The 22,754-nt window shown below is 41.8% G+C and overlaps 1 protein-coding gene across 19 annotated transcripts in view; it reads right to left on the reverse strand.

The window, feature by feature from the left end:
- Adgrl3 (adhesion G protein-coupled receptor L3) overlaps positions 1-3,699 on the reverse strand; it is a 745,864-nt gene extending 742,165 nt beyond the window's left edge. For all 19 annotated transcript variants that reach the window (XM_026785275.1, XM_026785272.1, XM_026785262.1 and 16 more), the window contains exon 1: positions 3,548-3,699. The gene's annotated coding sequence lies outside the window, so the exon portion shown is untranslated. The remainder of the gene's footprint in view (positions 1-3,547) is intronic.
- Positions 3,700-22,754: the final 19,055 nt, after the last annotated feature.

Below are 22,754 nucleotides of genomic sequence, written 5' to 3' on the forward strand. Positions count from 1 at the left end.
CCTTTCCTCCCAAACACTCTCAGCATCACTCACACCAGGCTAAGTTAAAGCATCCCAGTATTTCTCAAAATTAGTGCATGATTCTAAATACAAAAATCACACTCAGTTTCCTTGCTGATTTCCGAAACTAAAGTCATTCCTTTCAACAGTCAGAGTCCTTTTTCATTTGGCAGCCCTTTTCCAAGAGTTTCAAGCAAATTGTAAAATGGTCCAGATCAGATCAGATCAGATCAAAAAAAAAAAAAATTAGGTTCTGCATTATGGTTTGACTAACTTCAATCTTTGTGATCTTATACTTCTTTTAAATCTACAACTTATGGTTTTCCTGGCTATAGCTTTTTGTGAATCACAGGTAAATCAAGTCCATAACAATGTTGCCTGTTGTTGAATACTAGAAACAATGCCTGGCACAGCAGCTGGAGCCAGTAAATCCCACACTGGCCATTATTCCCTCTAGGGCAGGCAGTGAGGAGGGAGGGAGTATATCTGCAAACTGCAAAAGGAATAGCATTAAGAAAATTATTTCTGAAAGACTTTCCATTCATATTTTTCAGCAGGACTCTCAATCTCAAGCATAAGCATCATGCTAGGCAATCTAAACTGAGACATCAAAAGCATTTCCCCAGTTGACAAATCACTGGCTGTCTGGTTGATCACTCTTCTGGCCAGGGAGGCCTGATGCAGCCTAACATGTCTACATCAAGAAATTAAATAGTTCACATAAGCCTTTGTACTCATGACTCCTCCTACTCCAGGTCTCTAGAAGGACTCTGCTCACCCATACAACTCAGAGTGGCAGATTGTTGAATATTCACCTTCAGACAGGGCACTACATTGACAGAGTCAGCCCTGATGACGTCAGGACCTGTGGAATGTATGACTGCCAGGAAACACATGCTGCTGAGAAGCAGAGAACAGACCTGATGGGATCTTCCAGCACAAAGACTGCAAATCGCTGAGAGCTGCTGAAAGGGGAGGGAACACAGCACACTTCAGTCCTCGGAAATGTTTGCAAGTACAGAGACTTTCACACAAACCCCCCAGAAAGGAACAAACTATAGGAAACAAGATTCTAGGGGGTTAAGCCCTCAATCTCTAGGCTTTTTTTTATTTTTTATTATGATCAGGGTTGCTTTCTTGTAAATATCTTAAAAAATACAACTTCATCAAGATTATTCAGTACTAGTCCTTTGAATCCTATGCTCTGTGAAGTGGTCAAAACCATAATATAAGTGTACTTAAAAATAAAATACACATTTACAAAAAAAGGATTCTTTAAAATAAACTAGGTCATAGCCATTTTCAACAAACATCAAAGTAGTTAGAAGTAATATACAATAGGTAATGCAATGCATTTTAATTATTGTACTTTAAAAGTATTTATTTTTGCAAGCATAAGTTTATTAAAATGTGTTTATCTCTGTGCATTTGTTACCCATTCTCTCATTACTTAAAGAGAAAAGAAAGAAATAAACAGAAAACTACAATGCTGACAGGGATTTCAGCATAAACAGCCTTTTGATTTCTACGCAAATAATCTGGTATCTTCTGTTGGTTACATTGGAAAACAACTGGCAATTCTACTTGTAACCCGAATACAGATAAATTGGGCGCCAGAACTGCTTGCTGATCACTTAGTTACCATTCCAGATTGAAAAAAATGGGTTAGGGGTCTGGCTAACCTCTGTTATCTCATAGACAAATGCAGCTGACTTTCCAAATGCAAAATCACTAAAGTGTTTCCTTGCAGATGGTACGATGGCATTCTTTAACTAGCTATGACAGCCCATATGACACCAAAATTAGCAGACCTCCCATTTACTTCAGAGCAAAACACAGAAGGCGTTTTTCCTTCCTGCCAGAGTCTATGTGTCTCCTCATTTCCCCAGCAGCTGGCCGCAAAGATGTAGAATCAGAGGGGCGAGCAGTCTTATACTTCCTAATGAGTAATTCGCCCAGGAAAGTAAACACACCAGACACCAGCAGGTTAGCCTCTGAGTGAGTCGGTGGCAAAGATGCTTACACTGTTGTTTACAATGTTCTCTAACTACTGCAGTCAGGGAGCACGGGAGCCTCAGAGAGGAGACACCCGGGAGGAGGCTCCCAAGCCTCCAGTTCGCCCAACTGTTCTATCACTGGTCATCAATAAAAGCACCACACGTTTCTATCCGGACGAGGAGAGTGGTCAGATAAGACCAGAGCTTATGCAGACTAGACTTGATTACCGCAAATTTGCAAGAGGTGACTGCTGGAGCAGGTCCCCATCAAGGCCAATCTGGAGTACGTGGGGCACTGCACCAGCGACTCCAAGCATTGCACACATCTCCAGGGGAGAGGGAATCTGCCACTAGTCTTCCCTGCAACCCTACCAGGGGCCCTCTGGGCCTCCTCAAACCAGATTTTCCAGCTAAGTTGATCCCAAGCGATTTATATGAGCAAGCTCTATTCAAGTAGCTTCAGGTCACCCATCACTACACAGGTCTCCCTGCCACCCCAAGCGCGCAGGATCCTATACACACAGATAACACAGACGGCGACCCCTGGCCACTACCCCTACAAACACAGGGCAGTACTGCTGGACATCTGGCATGCTCAGCCGCCACTTCCCGGGTAGAACCAGAGGCTGGGTAGCGCTGGTCCACGCGCTCCGCTTTATAGACTATCCATCTCCCAAGCGAAGCACTGAGATGCCCACTCTTCTACCTGTAACCTGCCACCAGGGCCACTGTTCTGCCCACCGCACCCTGTCGCCGCGGACGCCCCAACCATTGAACACCCTCTCTACACCGGTGCTCACTCTCAGCACAGCTCTACCCCTGTGCCAGCCACGAAAAGTGGTAGCTTTCTCCAACCATAATCGCCTTACAAAGCCTAGGCACTCAGGTCTAAATCAAACTGCCTTGAAGGGGACACACAAGAGGGGACACACGAGAGGAAGCAACGCGGTTCCACTTCTCAAGGGAGAGACCTGGGCAAGCCCGGCCACCTTGGATGCTCCAAAGCAGACCAGACGTCCAGGGAGGATCACGCCAGGTCACCACCCTGCATTCTCCATCACCCCAGACTGAGTTCCTCACCGGGTCCCTGTTCGTCCTCCCACCCGTTCCCACCTCTCGAGTTGCTTCAGACTAGCGGAGAAAAGGCGCCCCCTTGGTTGATTTCTGCCCCTACTAAAGGACAACATTAGGGTGACAAGGGAGGGAAAATGTTCGGGGTGGGATTCGTTCCTGTCATTCGGCGCGTGCGACTGCCAGTGCGCGGGTTTTCCTTTGCTCTACATCAGCCTCTGTCATTATATCGCCCAGTAGCTGGTAGAACCTCGAACCCGTGCCAAACCCCAGCGCCCACCAGCCAGGAGGCTCCCTTCCCGTCCAGATCACGATCAGATGAGTGTGCGCGTGAGGGCGAGTGTGTGAAGGCGAATGTGTGAGTGGAAGGGTGAGTGTACGTGAACCCTGCACCCCCCTCAGTTGCCCGCCCAGCGGGTGCCGCCGCCTGCGCCCGAGCTGGGCGACCGCTGTTATGAAGAGTGCAAAGAATAAATTACCTTTCGTAATCGCCGGTCCCTGAGATGGTCCCATCAGTTGCTCAACAACCTGCAACCCGGTACAGTTTTCCACAATCCATCCATTGAGCCCCAGGGCAAAAAATGAAGAAGAAAAAAAAAGAAAGAAAGAAAGAAAAAAAGAAAAAAAAAAGCTGGACAAAAAAAAAAAAAAAGAAAGAAAAAAAGAAAAAAAAAAGCTGGACCGGCCCCAGCGTAGACACCCCAGCCACACCAAGCAAAGAATGATAATAAAAACGCTGAGACGGCTGGAGGGTGGAGACCCCAGTCAAAGAAACAACAAAAAGTGTCTCTTTCCTTTCTTCTTCTACACAGCCATGGAGAAAGGGGAAGCCGGGAAAGCCAAATGCTTGTCTTCCTTTACGTTTCCTCGCTTCACACGCCCCAGGGGGCAAAAGCGGAGCAAAGAGAAGGAGGGTTCAAATGTCTCTCCCAGGGCACAGTTGCACAACTTCGGAGTCAGGCTGTGTCTCCGGCTGCAGCCCGCGGACCCAAGCGGGAGCTATTAACATGCGGCAGTCATAGCTAAGGCTGCCTTTCCTTCTCTTGCTGCCGCTGCCGCCGCCGCCGCCGCCGCCGCAAGAAAAGCCGCTGCTGAGGAGACCAAAAATCTTCCACCATCCCCCCCCAAGCCGATCTTTATATCCAGTTCTCCCACCCCACCCCCCTTCTCTTTCTTTTTCTTCTTCTTCCTCGTCCTCCCCTTTCCGCCTCCGAACGGGAGGGAGGGGATAGGTAGGGGCAGCGGCGAGGACCAGTAGTGGCTTCTCCTCCCAGCCCTGCTCGCCGTCCTCCTCTTGCTGCCCCAGAGGTGCTCCGGCTGTAGAGGGTCCGCTCTGCCGCCCGCAACCCGCTCGGAGAGCCCCGAAGCCAGCCGCGCAACTCCTTCCCCGGTGCACGGCGTGGATGCGCGGGCAGAGCGGGCGCCGGGCCGCCGAGGGCTGCGTGCCTGCTGGGGGTGGTGATCCCCGAGCTCCGGTGGTGGTGGCCGATCAGCTTGCCGGCCGTGCCGGGTAGCTGCGGGCATGCGGGAGCTTCATCGCGCGGCCCGGGCTCCGAGCCGCCGCCGTCACCGCCAAACGCCGCGGCCGCCGGCTTCGGTTCTTTTTCTCTGCTGGACTCCCCCGGAGCCACTGAGGCTCGGGGCGCCCTCCACACACGCACACGCTGTCCCCCGCGCGCGCGCACTCACACACAGACACACGGGTGAGCTCCTGCCACAGCACACCGTGCAGCCCGCGCGCGCACACCCGGAGGAAGAGGACTGAGGCCAACAAAATAAATAAATAAATAAATAAAAGAGAAGAAAGAGAGGGGAGGGGGGCGAGTCACAGGCGGTGGCGGCGGCAGCAGCTGCGGGAGCGGAGGCAGCGCACAGTCCGCGAGATGCCAGCGGCGGCGGCGGTGGCACCTTCCCGGCCCGGCCCTGCCATCTGCATCCCCGCTCCTGGGAAACGGAGCGAGCGCTGCGGGCCGAGCAGGCAGAGGGACGATGCGCCCGCAGACAGGCAGTGTGCACGCTGGCGGCCAACGCAGCCGAGGCCGGAGTGAGCCACCGGCGGGGTGACGGGCGCGAGAGCTCCCAGGACCGGAGAGGGGGGCTCAAGCCCGAGAAAGGGGTGGCCAACAAAACCCGGATCTGGAGTCCGCGAGGGCTCCGCGGGCGCGGGCTCCACCTAGCCGCTCCGCAGATGCTTGGAGGTGGGAACCGCGGGGAGGCTACAGGAGGCTTCCCTTGCAGGGTTTGTCAGACAAAGGGTACCTCTCTCTGGGCTAGGAGCACGTCTCTCTCTCCTTTCCTCTCCTCGCTCTCTTTCTCCACTCTCCCTTTCCACTCTGCTGTCTCTCTCTCCACTGGTATCTCCTCACTCTCTTGTCTTCCTCCCCCACTCTGCTATAGGTGACTGAGGTGCCAGGCTGGGAGTTCTGCCAGGGTCTTCTTACAGGTGCAGAGTACTCCACGTGTTCTTTCTGCGGGTGCCGACTTCTAAAGCATTTCCTGTCTTTGGTCCATTTTCTGTTCCTTCAAACTTACCTCAGTGTGCAAGTTCACAGCAATATTAAAAGCATCTTACCCCGAAAAGTGGGGCATGGGAATACAATGTTTTTTATTTCATGATGTCAATAAATATTACCATAAGGGATATAGAAACCTATCATGATTCTAACTCCATGCTTTCTGCTGTGTTTGCTCAAGTGACCTTCGTCAATTATTGCACCTCTTTGAGGTGTTTTTGTAATGAGTAAGTTAAGTATACAAGTGTTTCTTTTTTTTTTCTCTGCAATAAAATTTCCTCACTTCCAAGGGCTAAGGAGGTATTTTCTATACCAGTATACTCTCGTAATTAAGATTTATTGTATGAACCCAGCAAGTACATGCAACCCTACTCAAGTCTCCCAGGTTGCATGAGGTTGTATAGCTTCATAATGATTTAACTTCCTGTGGGAATCCAAAACTTCATAAATTCGGAACTTCAATGCCAGCACATCTGTAGAACTTAAAGGTCATCATAATTAGCTGACCATCACCACCTCACGTGATTATCAGAATTGCATTCATTCTTCAAATTTCAACTCCCAAGCCATAAACCCCAAGAAGCCTTTTCTTATCTAGCCTAAAAGTGAGAAAATAAGTTCTTGTAACATATGGCATGCACACTAAATCCGTTATCTTCTCTGTTAAGATTGGGATCCCAAGTGTCGACCAAAGGTCTTTATGTTAAAGGTCACTATCCGGTCACTATCGAGTTGCTATTGAGAGGTGGGAGAACTTTTAAGAGGTTGGGCTTGCTGTAAGATGTTAGAACCTTGGCGGTGTAACCTTGTGGAGGATATAGGAACCCCTCAGACACCGACTTCTGCTTCCGAGTCACTGGGAAGAGAACAGCTTTTCTTCGCCATACAATTATAAGTACTGCTCTATAACATAGGTACAAAAAACAACAGAGCCAATTAAACACGGACTGAAGCCTCAAACTGTAAGCCAAAACAAACCTTTCCTGCCATGAGGGTGATTGTCTAGATGTACTGTCACAGGAACAAAAGTGTGGCCAGTTCCGGCAGCACTTTGGTAACATCTCTACCATAGGCCTTTTCATTCTGCTCACCTCTGGCTTAAAAAATAAAATAACTAGCTACTTGTCCATATATCTTCTCAGATTATGAGAGCTATGTTAAAGATCAATTCCAAGCCTTAGTTTTCTTTCTTAGAAAAAAAAAACTATACTGTCTTTGCATATACAATAATTCTTTTGGGGTGGGGAATAGAAGCTAAAGAGATCTAATGGCTGAATTCTGACCAAGAATATTTTCATAGGCTTAAGTATGACTGCTTGAATTTTCTTAATACAGAACAGCTACAAGTTCCCATGAGTACTTCAATACAAATTGACATCCGAACTCACTTTTAACCTAAAACAAATAGCTTCACAAAGAAAAGGCTAACAAGTTGTGCTGAGCCTCTCAGCTGTACAGGAGGCAAAATGGAAACAACTCAGTTCCTATTTACCATATGCTTGATGGGCATATATATAAACATAATAGAAGAGTGTCATTACATGTATTAGATATAAATATGTAAATCAAAGATATCACATATTGTTAGTGAGGACAGTACAAAGATAAATATAAATAACTCATAGATATAACTAAGAAGGTTGTATGTAATGTATCTATCAAAATGTGGAACAGCTCACTTGAAAACTAGGGACAGTCCCTTAAAGGAATATTTGGAAATTGTTCACTCCATAGGACTTGAACAAAAATAAACAAAATTTTCAGAGATCATAAGGGTGAGGGGGAAAGGAGAAAAAGGTGAGCAAAGGCAACGGATGGTTTTAAAAAGGAAGGAAAAGACTGGTTATTTATGTCAGCCTTGTAGTGTTTCCCAGCAACTTTTCCATATTTTAAGACCAAAAATTATGCTTCCAAGTCACTTCTGATATGATGAGTATAGTCTTTTATGTTTGATTAAGATGTAAACCTTCCACTTAGAACTAGGAAATCTATGATCTTGGCAATATTTTCTCAGGTGTCTTCTATAAAAGTAAAGGAAGTTCTGTAATCCTGTAATTTTTTTTTTTTGGTCTATGCAATTGTATTGAACTCCTTCTTGGAGAAAAGACTAAAGCAGATGCCTAAGCAGCACAGACATTTTATACAAGATAGCTCCAGGCACACTAGAATGGTGCTTTTGAGAGGGAGTTTAATCTAGGACACTAGAAAGAGTTGGCTCTAGTGCAATGTAATCCGAGGAAAATCAATATTTACCAAAAGAAGAGAAACTCAAACTGTTAAAAATAGGGATATCTAATTAAATACAAAAAGAAAAAATTCAAAAATGTTAATAATGATTAAATTCTCTTGACCAAAGGATTCTTTTAAAGCCAATAAGCACAACAAAGTCCCAAATATCATGAAACTTTGTTTAAGGTATTGAAAAACGGGTATATACGAAAGATACAGATGGCGAGTAAACATTAGGAAATAGTTCCTGCCAACGGAAATACAAGATAAAAGATTGTACACGAGGAAGTTATGAGCTGGACTTGTCTTGAGGACACACCACACACGTTTCTGCTCACTTCAAAAAGTGCACCAATGTTCAATTTAGTGACCCCATGAGTATTCATCTGGGGTTTCCAAAAGAAGTACAGGTAAAGGGATACTTAGAGAACAGCAGGTATAAGTCAAAATCAGCTGTTATCACCGGAAAGCCTACCCGGATATGAACTCCAGAGCTTTCTAAGCAACCTGAGGGCAGCTTCGTATCCAGAAAGAACATCTCTCTCTTCCCTTCCTTCTCCACTCTCTTCCTGCAGTTTCTCTGCTCCATCTCTAGCCTCAGCTGTTTTTACTCCTGGCAGGGCCCTCCAATATCTAAGACTCTTCCAAGGTTTTGTTGTGGGACTTGTGACCTTTTCTTTACCTCCTATTTACCACCTCATCTGAAAAGTCTCCCTTCTCCTTCTGGAGCAAATGTTTCAATTTGGAAGAAAAGTTGCAATTTGGAGAAGGCAATACCATAGAGGTTCAGCATGTTTCTGTTTTGCTCATAAAAAGCCTTGCAATAGCAACAGTGGCCCCTTTGTTCCTACTTACAGTTCCGGTAATTAGGACTACAATGTAGACACAAAGAGAAGAAAGGAAGAAAAAGAGAATACCTGGCCTCCAAAACCTTTTCCAAAAATTAGCATGCCTCTTTTCCTGTTAATTCCATCCTCAGATGGGAGATGTGGAGTATTCCAGGCAATTCTGTGTCCACCTGAAAAGTCAGGATTCTTTCCCTTCATTCCTTGGCTCTTTCTCGGCCCACATGAATTAACATTGTTCACTTCTCTTGGCCAGACTTTACATACTGTAATCTCTTAGTAGCCAAGTAACTAGATAATGCAGACAGGAGAGGATACCTCCTTCACACAAAATAACCTTTCTTCTTCAAAAGCATGTAAGCACTTACAGGGTTTCAAATTACTGCACTTTTCCCATCAGGGACAGTCCTTTAATACCCAATCAAGTATCTGCAGACAGCTACGTTTTTAAATGCTGTGAGGTCTAAATACACTGACAAATCAAGGTAATCAGGGTGAAGTCACATCTGCAGAGCTGCCAGTGAAGCACAAGGCTCAGACTACTAGTATGCAGTGAATGATTAGAATTCTAAGGATTCAGGGTGCACTAGAATAAAGATACAGATCACACCGCATGGCCTATCAGAACAGACTTTACGGTCCCGAGGATAAATTAACTAATCCCAAGGAATGTATCCAGGGATAACTTCCTTACAGCAAAGCCTTTTTATTTATTTTTTTTAACTTTAAACAAAAGTTTATTACACAGGGGTTGTCATATCATTGGAGACTTATTCACGCTGTGAACAATTTTTCTTATTCTCCACAGGAACTAGTCATCTGGTGACAATCCTAACGAGCCCAGAATTGCAGACAAGCCTCAGTGATTTAAGCTGAAGATAGAACACTGGTACATGATTTTGCATCCAGTATAAAGAACGTACAAATTCAAAAATACAAAATGAATTATATTTGGCATGGGCAATGACATCAGTGAACCATTATACGCTATTGACTGAAACAAGGAACTGGTGAGTATAGTGATCTGCCAGTCTTTCCTTCTCTAGGTGACTTCTCTAAAGTTATTGGTGAGGAAACTGCCTTAAGCTTCATGTCACAGTTGATTGATAAGGCCAACTACTGTTCTCGGAATTATAACATGCCACATCTCATACCTGATCTCATTCCAGGGTTCTTCTCTAGGAATTTTGCTGTAGTTATCATGGAGGCCACAGCAACAACATTCTGTAAAGCAACTTTACAGCTTCTGTAGACCAGGCTGGCCTTGTTACTCAGAGATCCACCTGTCTTTGCCATTTATAGTGCTGGGATTAAAGACGTGCACTGCCACTGCTGGGCTGTAGCTCCAATATTTAATATTTATCCTTTAAATTGATTAACTTTGAAACTGCTACCCCATCTTTTGTTGCTTTAGGACTTCCTCTTCTCTGTCCAATAGTCACTGTTCTTCTTTTTGGCCTCATTGACCAGCTATAGCATCAGTTAGTGAGTGTACACTGTGAATCATTAAGACTCAGGCATCTGAACCAAATTTTATATTTTTTGGCATAATCCAAGTGTAAATGAGATGAGGACACTGGACTTATCTGGTGAAGGGCTATGGGTAGTGAAGCATCTATACTGGTAGTGACTGGGAGCACAAGCGATGGGCAAGAAGGACCTGTTTAGGTGACATGAAATCACAAAATCTTACTCAGATTAGATTGCTCTACCTATTTGGTATTCTTATTCCTTCCTTTTTTTTCAAATAATCCACTGGTTTCATAATTCAGAAGATGACCAGTGCATTCAGCAGTTTTAAAGACCTGGAAGCTTAGCTAATATATCTAGGTCTACATGCTTCAATTTACCCAAAGTGTCACAATATAGCAAAGGCTGGCCTTGAACACATGAGAGTCCTTCAGCCTCAGTGCCCCAAATGCTAGGATTAGAGGCATGAGACACTACAGGTGGCTTTTCAAATCTACATATTTTAAGACAGCTTCTTTTGATTAAGTGGCAATTTTTCCCACGTAAGATGTTTTCAATGGATTGATGTTCCTGATTTTTATATCTAAACATTTCAAATGTTTTCATACACGCATACCAACTCTAGTAGGCTCTGGAAACACTAGAAAGCTTTGTTTTTTCTGTGTAACTTTCCTGACTACTTCATTTTAGATACCACAATTAAATTGCCTTTCATAACTCCAGATAAGTTCAATACAGCATACACACAGCCACTTAGCATAGATGTTTGAGAGAGAAGATGGTTCTGGAGTATTCCTGGCTCACACAAACACAGTTACCTTACTGCATTAGTCACTTTCTCATAAATGCAATAAAATACCCGACAGAAGCAATGTAAGAAAGCAAAGTAGGGTTTTGGTTCTTAGTTTGAGGTTGGAATCCGTCATGTCTGGAAAGGCACAGCAGCAGGAACATCAAGCAGCTGCTCTGGGAGGGTTGGTGCTGGTGTGAGGCTGCTGGCACAATGCTACCCACACCTCCTGTGAGCTTTCTCTACCACAATTAACCCCATCTAGACTCTTTTAACATACACACTCAAATCTTGCTTCCTGGATGATGGTAGTTACCGTTAAGTGGACAACATAAACCTTCACAATTATAAACATCATACCACAAAGTCTAGATTCAAGCGTCTAGAAATATAAAACATTCCCCAAGGTGACATTCTTCTCATGTCCCAGATTTACAAAGGCAAGCTAACTTGTACTCTATTAATAAATATGTTGGATCAGCCAGAAGCAGCTGATAATTGTGGAATATTCTTTTACACTGTGTGGATCTATGTCCCTGTGATTGGTTCATTGAAAAGCTGACAGGCCCATAGCTGAACAGGATAAAGTTAGGCAGTAGAACCAAACTGAGAATGCTGGGAAAAGGAAAGGGGAGTCAGAGCAGGGAGAAGCAAGATGGGCATACCATTCTGAGAAAAGGTACCGAGCCACATGGCAAAGCATAGATAAGAAATATGGGTTAATTTAAATGTGAGGATTAGCTAATAAAAAGCCTGAGCTATTGGCTGAGCATTTATAATTAATGTTAAGTTTCTGAGTGGTTATTGGAGTGGCTGTTAGCAGAGGAAAACTCCACCTACAGGTAATATCTACCATGACCCAAAAAGGCAAGTTAGAATATTTGCTTCCTTATCAATTACTCGTTCTTCTGTCCTGTTATTTTGTTTCTTCCTCCTTTTCAACTGTAATAGACACAGGTATTAGACAACAACACTAATTATTTCTGCTTCTCTAGGAATGGTTCCTATACCTGATTTGGAGAATAATTGTATGGAATAATTTTGAGCAAACCCTTTTGTCCTGTTCTTTGCCCATGGATGATTGCTCCAGTTCTGGGCAACTAAATCTTGTTTAACTAATCCGATACTGACCACACAATTCTTCAGATTATGCCAGCCAGAGCATCTCAATACAACACCAATATGATGAAGCTATTTTTTTTATTTTTTATTGATTTTATTGATTACTTATTGATTTATTATATATTTACTCTTCTCCATTCTATTTTTTTTGTCACCTCAAAATTCATATGATACATCCAAAACTCGATTGGACAATATTATGAGACTTTAAGAAATAATTAGGTAATGAAGGTGAATCCCTCAATAATGGATTTGTTACTATTAAAAACTGGACTCCCAAAGTTAATCAGAAACCTTTACTTCAACAGATACACAAAAATTTGGGGTTTCCAAGGAAGAAAAGGATACTTAGGTGGAAGGGAGAGTTAAGCATCTAAGATTGTTCACTGTTCTTGGAAAGGTCTGAAGTTCAGTTCCTAGAACCCAATATAGGCAGCTAACCACTGCTTTTAACTCTTGCTACAGAAGATCTAGTGCTTCTGGTCTCTGTGTGTGTCTCCATCTACTAATATGAAAGCATGTGGACACACATGTGTGTGCACACATATACACACACATACACTATTTGTCTGATATCTATCTCTCTGTCTATCTCTCTTACATAATTTAAAATGATAAAAATAAGTATTTTTTTAAATAGAAAGAAAAGGATCTTTTTTAGAAGTAGCATGCTGATCCTGTGATTTCAGATGTCCAATGCCTAGACAGGGATAGAAACAAATGTGTGTAAAATAGAAGAACTGGCCTAGGAGCATTTTCCTGAACGACATGAACAAGTATCTTCCCCTGTGTAAAGAGTGCCAACAGCAGACCAAGTAAGATTACACAAGCTCTAGAGTTTGGATAACCGCAAAAGCTGAAGCATGACCCCCAAATGTTATGGAGGCATGGATGAAGACTGCCCTGTAGCTGTACAGATAGAGCTACTCCTTCAGTTAGTCTTCTACATCCCATAAACTTTAGTGCCTTATGGAGTGACTTACAGAGAGGATTCACATACACTGACTGGCAATTACACGTGGGGAGTAGCTAGAATCTCCAGGGAAGGTCTAGCTACCCTTTCCACTTACTTTCTATAAAGGAATGTCTCAGGTTCTGCAGAAGAGGGGGACACATGGATCTCCTTGGGTAAGGGAACTAGAATAGGTCTTTCAGGTGGAGTGGGGGAAAGTGGGGCAGGAGGGATGGATCATGTGTGGAGAGAAGGGATGGACGGAGAGAGTGCAGGGAGACACAGCTGGAACTGGGTAGCATTTGTGGGGTGGTGTGAAATCTTCCAGGAATTTAAGAGGGTGACCCTAACGAGAACTCCAAGTAATGGAAGATATTGCATTAGATAGGGTTATTTGCTGAGGAGGTCTCATGGTGATCCACAATGACCCAGGCTCATGATAGGATGCGGGGAGAGGGTCCTACCAAAGACAACATTTGTATAGCTCATTGAATGTAGAAAGACAGAGCTTGTGCCTGCATGGAGCCTGCACCCTCATGTTCTCATCTCTTTGGTGCAGAAAGGTACTATGCAACCTACTGGAAGAGAAACCTGCACACTAACCCAGTCACAAAAGCTTCGACCTATAATCTAGTATGCCTGTAAGATGTGCTGGGGCAATGGTGCTGCAGAACTTGTTGGCATCCCCAACCAATGTCTGCTTTAACTTGAGACCCACACCATGAGAGGGAGCCCATACCCTGTACTACCTGAACTGCCAGAAACCAAAGACTTGATAGCCCAGAGACCTAGCATAGAACCTAACACAACTGTTTCCTGCCTGCCTCCCCTACAAATCAATGATATGATTCCTAATGATACTCTGCTATACTTGTCCAGTCATCATCAGAGAGGTTTCCTCTGGCAGCAGAGTAGAGCAGGTGCAGAGACCGACAGCCAGATATTATGTAGAAAGACTAAATTGGAGGTCTCCACTAGGTCTCTCCTTGGAGATCAAGGAACTATGAAGAAAATGGAGAGGAAAGACTATAGGAGCTAGAGAGGATGAAAGATATTAGGAGAACATGGGTCACTGAATCAACTAAGTAGGGCTCATATGAACTCATAGAGACTGAAGTGGCAAGCCATGGTACCTGCTTGGGTCTTCACCAGGTCCTCTGCATATGTGTTTTGGCTGTTAGCTTGGTGTTTTTTGTGGAACTCCTAGCAGTGGGACCAACTTGTCTCTGACTCTTTACCTGATCTTGGGACTCCTTTCCTTCTATTGGGTTGACTTGTCCAGTCTCGATAGGAGGTTTTTTTTGCCTTGTCTTGATGTATCTTGATTTGTCATGTTTGGTTGTTATGTCTTGGAGGCCTGCTCCATTCTGAAGGAAAATGGAGAGGGAGTGGATCTGGAGGAAAAGGGAGATGGAGGGAGATGGGAGGAGTGGAGGGAGGGGAAACAGTGGTCCGGATGTGTTGTATAAGATAATAATAATTTTAATAAAAAATATTCTCTCATAACTAATCATAGTTTCTCTGTTGAGAATGATGATTGTTATGTATGATAGTCACTCAGGCTATGTTTCTTTATTGTAGCACCCTAAACTAAACTATTCTTTATGACCACATTGTCTCTTACAAGGGGAGTATCAAACCATGACTTAGTAGAATATTCTTTGAAGGATATGACTGAATAAAATAAACACTGCTAGACTTCAGAAATGTCTGATTTTTTGCATCTATATTTAAACTCCCAAATCAGATATCCACTGGGGGAAAATTCTGTGTAGCTGTGCAGTAATGCTGCTGGCATGTAATCTGTGTCTCGGTGATATCTAGGAAATTACGTTTCTCTCATATGGTGTGCTGAAAATGCTTTAAATGTGAGTTTGGAAAACGCATACTGCCCTACTCTCCTGAGTGTGTCAGTCACAAACTCTCAGAAGCAGTACCAGCTAGACGGCTTTGCATTTCTTCATCTTTAATTATAGATGTCACTTCTTCTAAATAACACAATTAGGACTAGAAAGAAAGTATTGGCTATTCACTACATAAAATTATAGTGATCAAGCCCATGGTAGACCTTCCCCACATGCTTAGTCAGTAAAATGACTCAAGCCAAATGTGCATAATATGCATATGAACACTAGTAATGTAATATCAAGTTATTATAACATCTATTGAACTATAATTAATATATATATCATTCTATAAACAGCATTAGCTAATAGGATTTATGCGGTTAAATAAGAGCTATTAAATCCAGATTAGTTACCTTGACTAAGGAAGGTTGATATTACTGAAATACATCAAACCCTCCTGAAATCACTTTGAATTATAACACACACTGGCACATATTTAAGAAACAAATATACTTTTAAAATGCATTTGAATTTTGGTTGATATTGTTCTGGGTTTATAATCAATTTACAATATTTTATTAGCACTGAAAAACGGAAACAGAGCTGGGAGATAAATTTTATCAAGCAAAAGGACAATATGTTGAAAATATAAAATGTCTATTGTTTTTCTCTTTGGCTTAATTTCAGGCTCTAAGACTGTTTAAATAAAGGAACATGACCTTCAATGTGCTGGAACTTTTTTCATATGCTGTAGGAATTTATCCTTCCAAGAAACTGGCTACATAGATACAATTCCCACTCTAGTAAAAGTGAAAAGAGAAGGTTTAACTTCCAAGGCTAACATGCAGGAACCTACACCTTTCAGGCATCCTTATCATCCTGCTCTTCTGGTTTGGCTGGTAAAGCAATGTCCTTCTCTATTGGTTTATTTGGTTAGGAGAAAAAAAAGATAAAACACTTTGATTAAGAAGCTGATCAAGTGTTTCAAAGAAAACCAGAATTGAGGCTAAGACAGTCATTGTTTTAAAGGTACATATCACATAAGCCAACAAATTTTGTTGTTGCCCTTCTGCTTGTTATTTCTTTTCTTTTATTAATTTTATTTTTGATACTATAATTACATTATTTCCCCTCTCTTCTCTCCAAACCCTCCCATATGCCCCCCTCTTCCTTAAAATTCACACTCACCTTTATCATTGCCATTACATAATACATATAATGTTACATAATATATGCTGTGTTGCATAACAGATATGTTGCACTATATATACATATACACATACATATACGTTACATTATACACACATACATGCACAAGTACACACACATACAAGGGGGAGGAGAGAAAAGAGAGTGAAAGAGGAGGAGGAGGAGCCTAGATTTAATAAAGAAAGATTTAGAGGCCATAACCTCATGGTGATTCACAGATTAATAGAAATGAGTTAATATAAAATGTAAGAGTTAGCTATAAATATGCATAGGCTATTGGCCAAACAGTGTTCAATAAATATAGCTTCTGCATTTTTATTCGGGTCTGGGTGGCTGGGAAACAAATGAGCACTCTTCACCTACAATCTGTAGCTTTCTAAATTGTCAGGGGCTATGGTGGGGTAAGATAGGAGGGAATTAATTTGTTCTTTTTTTTACCATTTTATTTATAAACTTACATATGGTCCTAATCATTTGTGCTCAAATATCTTCACAGAAGTATTGTCATGTTGTTACCCTACACATTGGATAGGTTGAAAAATACAACCTACCTATGAGTCTAGGAGAAACTGATGTGGATTTAACAAACAAGGATCCATCTCTCACTGCACACAACTCATTAATTTGTAGATAAAGAAAGGCAGGAGACCACGAAGAAGTGCCCCGCCTAGCTGCTGCCATATAATTTAAGCAATAGTTAATCCACAGAACATAGAACCCGGAGTACAAGTTTGCAGATTTTAAATGTTTTTCCCCCCTGCTCCCTTTCTGATACTGAATATCTCACTGTCTGCTGATACTTCTTTACTTCTTTTTTGAGAAGATTCATTTTCTTTCCATTTGAAGTGTATGAATTGTTCCCATGTGTATACATGCACCAAATGTACATCTAGTGCCCCAGGAAGACAGAGTTTGTTAGAAACCCTGGGATGGGAACTGTAGAATGTTGTAAGCTGTCCTGTGCTCAGAAGCCTAGCAATATCTCTTAACCACTGAGTGTCTCTCCAGCTCTGATTTATCCTGTTCATTAGGAAAATGAATGTAGTAAAATATTGCTATGTTTAATTATGTCACAGAGTATTACGGTCACCAAATAATTGTATGGTTATGTCAGAGTAATGTAAAAATTGAAGGTTCTCGTCAGGACACGTGTACATACAAGCACAATGCTCATACAGTAGACTCTCATATCCTCTATTTATTTATTTGTTTATGTTGCTTGTCTCCTCCGAAAATGCAATATCATCTTTCCACAATGCTCTTCAAGCCAGTCATCCCTTTCCTCAGGCCCACTGCATTTATTTCTGCATCTTGATGAATGTAGTCTGCTCACAGATGAATTGCCTACTTATTATTTTCTTCTTCTTTAAAGTTCTGTCCTTCCCACAGGGACTTCTTCACCAGGGAGCTGTAAATGGGCCTGCTTCTTTATTTCCTCATTGTTCGTCTGGAGCCCCCAGCATCCAGTGTCACTTTCTTTCAGACCTTACTTGAGAGTTCTTTTATAACTATTTGGCTGTTTCTCCTCTCCCTTTGTCCAATACTAAGTATCTTGTTCTCCCTAAAATGAAACACCCACACACATTATTCCTAGATTATTCCTTGACAAACCTCCTGCTAGTAACTCTGAGACTTGCTTCCCACAGCACTTGAACAAGGACGCTTAGCTACTCTCTGCTGTTGCCACATTTTATTCAAAACATTCAGAGAACAGGACCCTGTTAAGATGAAGTCAGGGTGTTGGTTCCCCTGTGTTGCTGTAACTTAGTATCACAAGCTGGGTGATTTGAAACACTAGAAATTTGTTTTTCAAAGTCTGGAGGCAAGAAGTCGAACCACCAAGGTGTTAGTGGGGTCATATTTCCTGCAATGCTCTAGAGAAAATCGTCTCTCGCCTGCTTCAGTTTCTAGTGGGTCTGCCAATCTTTTGGTGTCCTTGGCTTGTAGCTTCCTCAATCTATTTCCCGCCCCCCATCCCATTTTGTTTGTTCCTGTATGTGTCTGTCTTCACAGGCCATTTTCTCCTATGGACCAATCACATTGGATTAGGGCCCATTCTAACTTGGAAATATTTGTAACAACCCCATATCCAGAAAATATATATATTTTTTCATGTATCAGAAGTTGGGATAGAAGCACAAATCTCTTGGATGACCAATCTAAATAGTGATGTGTCGGCTTCATCAGTTCACTGTGGCAGCCACAATGGCCTATGAACTGCACCTTTCATAAGCCAGGCTATGAGTCCCATGTGTTGTTGCTATAACACAACACTCAATAAATGCAACCTCAAGAAAGGAAGGTTGGTTTCTGCTCACAGAGGATGCCATTCTTCCTGTCAGAGAAGTCATGGTGACAAGAGCTGGCAGCAGCTGGTCCTATTGTGTCTGGAGTCAGAAAGCAGAGAGACAGATATGAATGATGGCGCTCATCACACTTTGCCATTTTTATCAGTTCTGGACTTGCATCCATGGAATGGTGCTATCTTCACAGTGGGTCTGTCCACCACCATCTACGCTCGGAACGCCCTCACACACATGCCCAGAAGCTTGTCTCCTCTGTGATTCAAAATTCTGCTAAGTTGACAATCAGTATTAGCTGCTGCACAGGTATATTGCTATCTCGGGGATTTGCTTACTCCTAGATTTGATTGGGTCTAGAATGCTTTTTACCCAAATCTGCTTTTTACCCACCTTCGAAGGTGTAAGTCATAAACAATCCCACACCAGTTTGGAATTATGATTAATAGGGTGGTATTTATTTAAACGGGAAAAAACTTACAGATCACAGTCCCAGACAACAGCCCTTTGAGCAATCAGGAAGAAGTCTAGTCTTTGGAAATGGAGCAGAAAGGAGAGAGAAGAGAGGAGAGGAAAGTGGCCGCTATTTTAAAGGGAAAGAGACCACGCCCCAATGGGCTGGTATCTCAGCAGCTATTGGCTGAAGGAGCAGGAGGAGCTCCCGCAACACCTCCCCCTTTTGTTTAAGTAAGAGAGTTCTAAACCTACTACGAAATTATATACAATAAGTACAAATGTCCTATTCTAACTAGCTTAGGTCTTATATAATAAATAACTTGGCCAAGTCATGAGAGAAAAGTAACTACATTTATATAGTCTTCAACCCCATCAAAGATCTGAGAAGGGAAATAATGTTACCTGGATAATTAGGAAGTTCAGTAAAACAACTTCCAAAACATGCAACAAATCACAGAGACAACTGGCTACCATCAGAACTTAGGATAGGTGTATTTTTGAAAAAAAAAATGATTGCCTCACTACATGGACACATTATATTTATAATCCATCAATAGCCAATTACTACTCAAAGATATAGACATTATTTTAACAAGGGTCACCTAACTGTGGAGCTGTAAACTGTGTGCCATTGGGTAACTTTACCACTGAGTAAATAGTATAGATGTCTACCATGCCAAAAGGTGATATAATTTTATCATGTTTACAGTAACAGAATGTTATGTGTCTCATAACTATGCATAATAAATAATGAATATTCAGAGTGCTAACTTGATCCAGGCCAACCACCCAACCCATTGTAAAGCTAAATTCCTATTTAGAAGTATACCATTCCAAAACTTAAATTATTTTCACCATATCTTCATGTAATCAAAAGATCAAGTCTGAATAGCAAACATTTAGGAATGGAGGAAGCCTTTTAAGTACTTTTTCAAAACACAATACGATGATGTACACCAAATGATGAAGGAATGATGAAAATGGAGCACATGCACACAGTGGGTGCTAGTCAGCTGTAAAGAGAAAGAAACACACGAAACTTGCCAGTAAATGAATGGAGCTGAAAAATATACTGAGTGAAGTGACCCAGGTCCAGAAGGACAAATGCTGCATGTTCTCTCTTATTTGTGGATCGTCGCTCTGAATCTGTAGATGTGGTTATATAACCTGGAGTAAACACTATGTCAGGAAAGTAGAAAGGAACCATGCTGGGAAGGAAAGAGAAGGAGCTGTAGATAGTAGTCCAATAAGACATGGGCGCTCTGATGTAAGACAGGGGAAACACTGGGGCACTTGTAAAGGGAGGGAAGGTAAGGCAGAGTGAGAGCAAGGAAGCAGAGACAACACTGAAGATGTTTAGTGGAGCCATAGAGAGCCATGCTATTTTATAAACTTACATAAAGTGGTAATAATGTTCCCCTCAGGACTCACAGACTGCTTAACAAAATCCTAGTACCATTCAAGCAAAAGCTCCTTTTAAGTTGTTTGGTTAGGGTCAGATATGGCCAGTAGATACCCCTAAATAATATAAACTATTGCCACTGCTCTTGGTTGCCTCCCAGAACTTCAAGCAACCAAAGTTATCATCACTCAAAGGAATTGGAAGAGTGGAGCTGGTACTGACCTAGAAAGTTCCTACTTTACAGCTAGCTCTTATTGTATTAGAAGGTGCTGTGCACACTGCCAAGAGAGAAAAGATTACTGATTAGTAATACTACCAGCTTCTAAGCCTTCAAAGGACAACAATGATCAGCCCATCAAGACTGCCCCAATAGTGCAATAATCACACTTATATTTTGGGAATAACTAATGGCTGTGTAATTGGCTATAACAGTCACTTACCAGGAGGGAATTCATACCCGGTACAGCATTCTATTCAAGAATCCTTTGCTATAGAGGTCATTGACACTAAAGGTAAACTGACTACTACCATTTTTTCTAAATGAGAATGGCTTCTAACAATATTATACTCATTTTTATACCCACAGATCAGTGTAGCTTTCAACTCTCAGCTAATCAGCATTTTTTTTGTAATAGAGGGATTGCTACATAATTCTAAACTGGTCAAAATGATGAGACTAAACAACTGTGAACTGCCTATGCCTAACACATTTGTGGCTCGGGAAACATTTCAGATGAGAAGGCAAAAACATTATAAGAGAATGAAGGCCATGACCTGCTGGGAGATAGTCTCTTCTAGACTTAAGAGGAAAGCTACACCCCAAACATATTTATGATAGTTGCTTGCACAGGATATGCATAATGGCCATGCCAGTCACTATGCCAATGTGGTTGGGGGAAAATTCATAAAGCATCACTTCTAAATGAAGAATAATCAATGTTTCTGAGGAGAAGGAGTATCAGTTTTCTCCTGTAGCAAGTTCCCTAATCGGTTATAAATCCCAAGCGCTCAGTCCCAAGCACATACTCACAGGATCAATACTAAGTGGACTCAGTAAATTGTGTATAAATTTGTGTGCACTTGTGCGTGTGTGTGTGAGACATAATAATTATCAAAGAAGAAGTTATAAATTTGAGAGGGACAAGAGGAAAAATGGGAATTTGGGGAAGAAGAGAGAGATAGAGGGGATGTGTGTTCCCATAAAAATACTTTTAAAAACCCTCTACATCATAATTATTCTTATCAGAGAGACTTTTGCAAATATCTAAATACATTATTAAGGAAATGGACACGTTGATCTGACAAGTCCATACAACTTTACATCACTATCATTTGACATGTCCAGGTCAGGTGTGAAAATGATTTCAGCACTTTCCTCTTCTTTATGCTTCCTTACCTCCTGTGATCACCTATTTCTGCCTGTCTCCCTTAGTTTTTAAATCTTGTCTTCACTTGAATTGCTCATTTGTTTCTATTGAATCATATTTAAACAAATTTTTTTTAGATTTCCTTCTTTCTTAAACACCTCATTGCAGTACTATATGTGATTGAAAAGCATCATCCCTGAAGTAGAGCCATGCAATGCTAACTTTCAGCTTTCTCTGCCTGGTGAAATCTCTCTTTCTTGCTGATTTGGTTTTCTGCTTTATTAGCTATTGAGAGTGATAAATTCTATTATTTTCCTTTTTGCTCTGAATGTCTGAAAGATAAGCATGTGCTTTTGTGCACAAAGAAGTAGTTTCCTTGGCCTTCATTGTCAAGGATGATTATTGTTCCCATAATCTCTTGTCCATTGTCATTGTTACAGGTTGTCTTTCAAACCTTCATTTGAGTAATATTTCACTTTCCTATTGAATACTAGAAATAAAAAGAAAAGTGAAAAAGAGACTGGAAATAGGGGATTAAATAGGCATGCATTTTTGTCTGAAGTCTAGCTTTGCCCTACATTCCTCAGTTTGTTTCTGAGTTCTATCTTAGTTTCTTGACTGCAGCCTTCACCTTCATCCAATTGGGAAGTTCTCAGATGTCTCCTTTGCTCTACTGGACTTTCTAACATATCTTGCTTTATCAGATCATTCAAAATAAAAATATTTTATTTCATAGCTAAGTACTTTATAGTCTTACTTAGTCCAAGACTGGAACATTTCCTTTTCAGTGTCAGAGCTCCATGAAAGAATAATATTAACTCAATCAATACATTAAGTTATAGATAGGAGCATCTATGTCCATGTATTTTATGTCTATATATGTATGCAAACACACACACACACACACATATATAAAACACTCTTGTGTGCACACATATATGTATATGCATACAATAATATTAGGAAGTAGAAAATTCTAGCACAAGGTATGATATCACATACCTGCTAAGTACTTATTCAATTCATTGTTGATATTTTCTTGATTAACTCTCTGAGATTCAGCCAGGTACAGCTATTGTTGTGAGATGATGTGGGTTGTTTCAAGTACTTTATGTTGTTCTTTTATTTTATCTGGAGTTGGATATTGTATCAGTGGTGGATCAGGACAACCTGTATAGATCTAA

The sequence above is a fragment of the Microtus ochrogaster genome, linkage group LG1, assembly GCF_000317375.1.
Source record: "Microtus ochrogaster isolate Prairie Vole_2 linkage group LG1, MicOch1.0, whole genome shotgun sequence".
Classification (NCBI taxonomy): Eukaryota; Metazoa; Chordata; class Mammalia; order Rodentia; family Cricetidae; genus Microtus; species Microtus ochrogaster.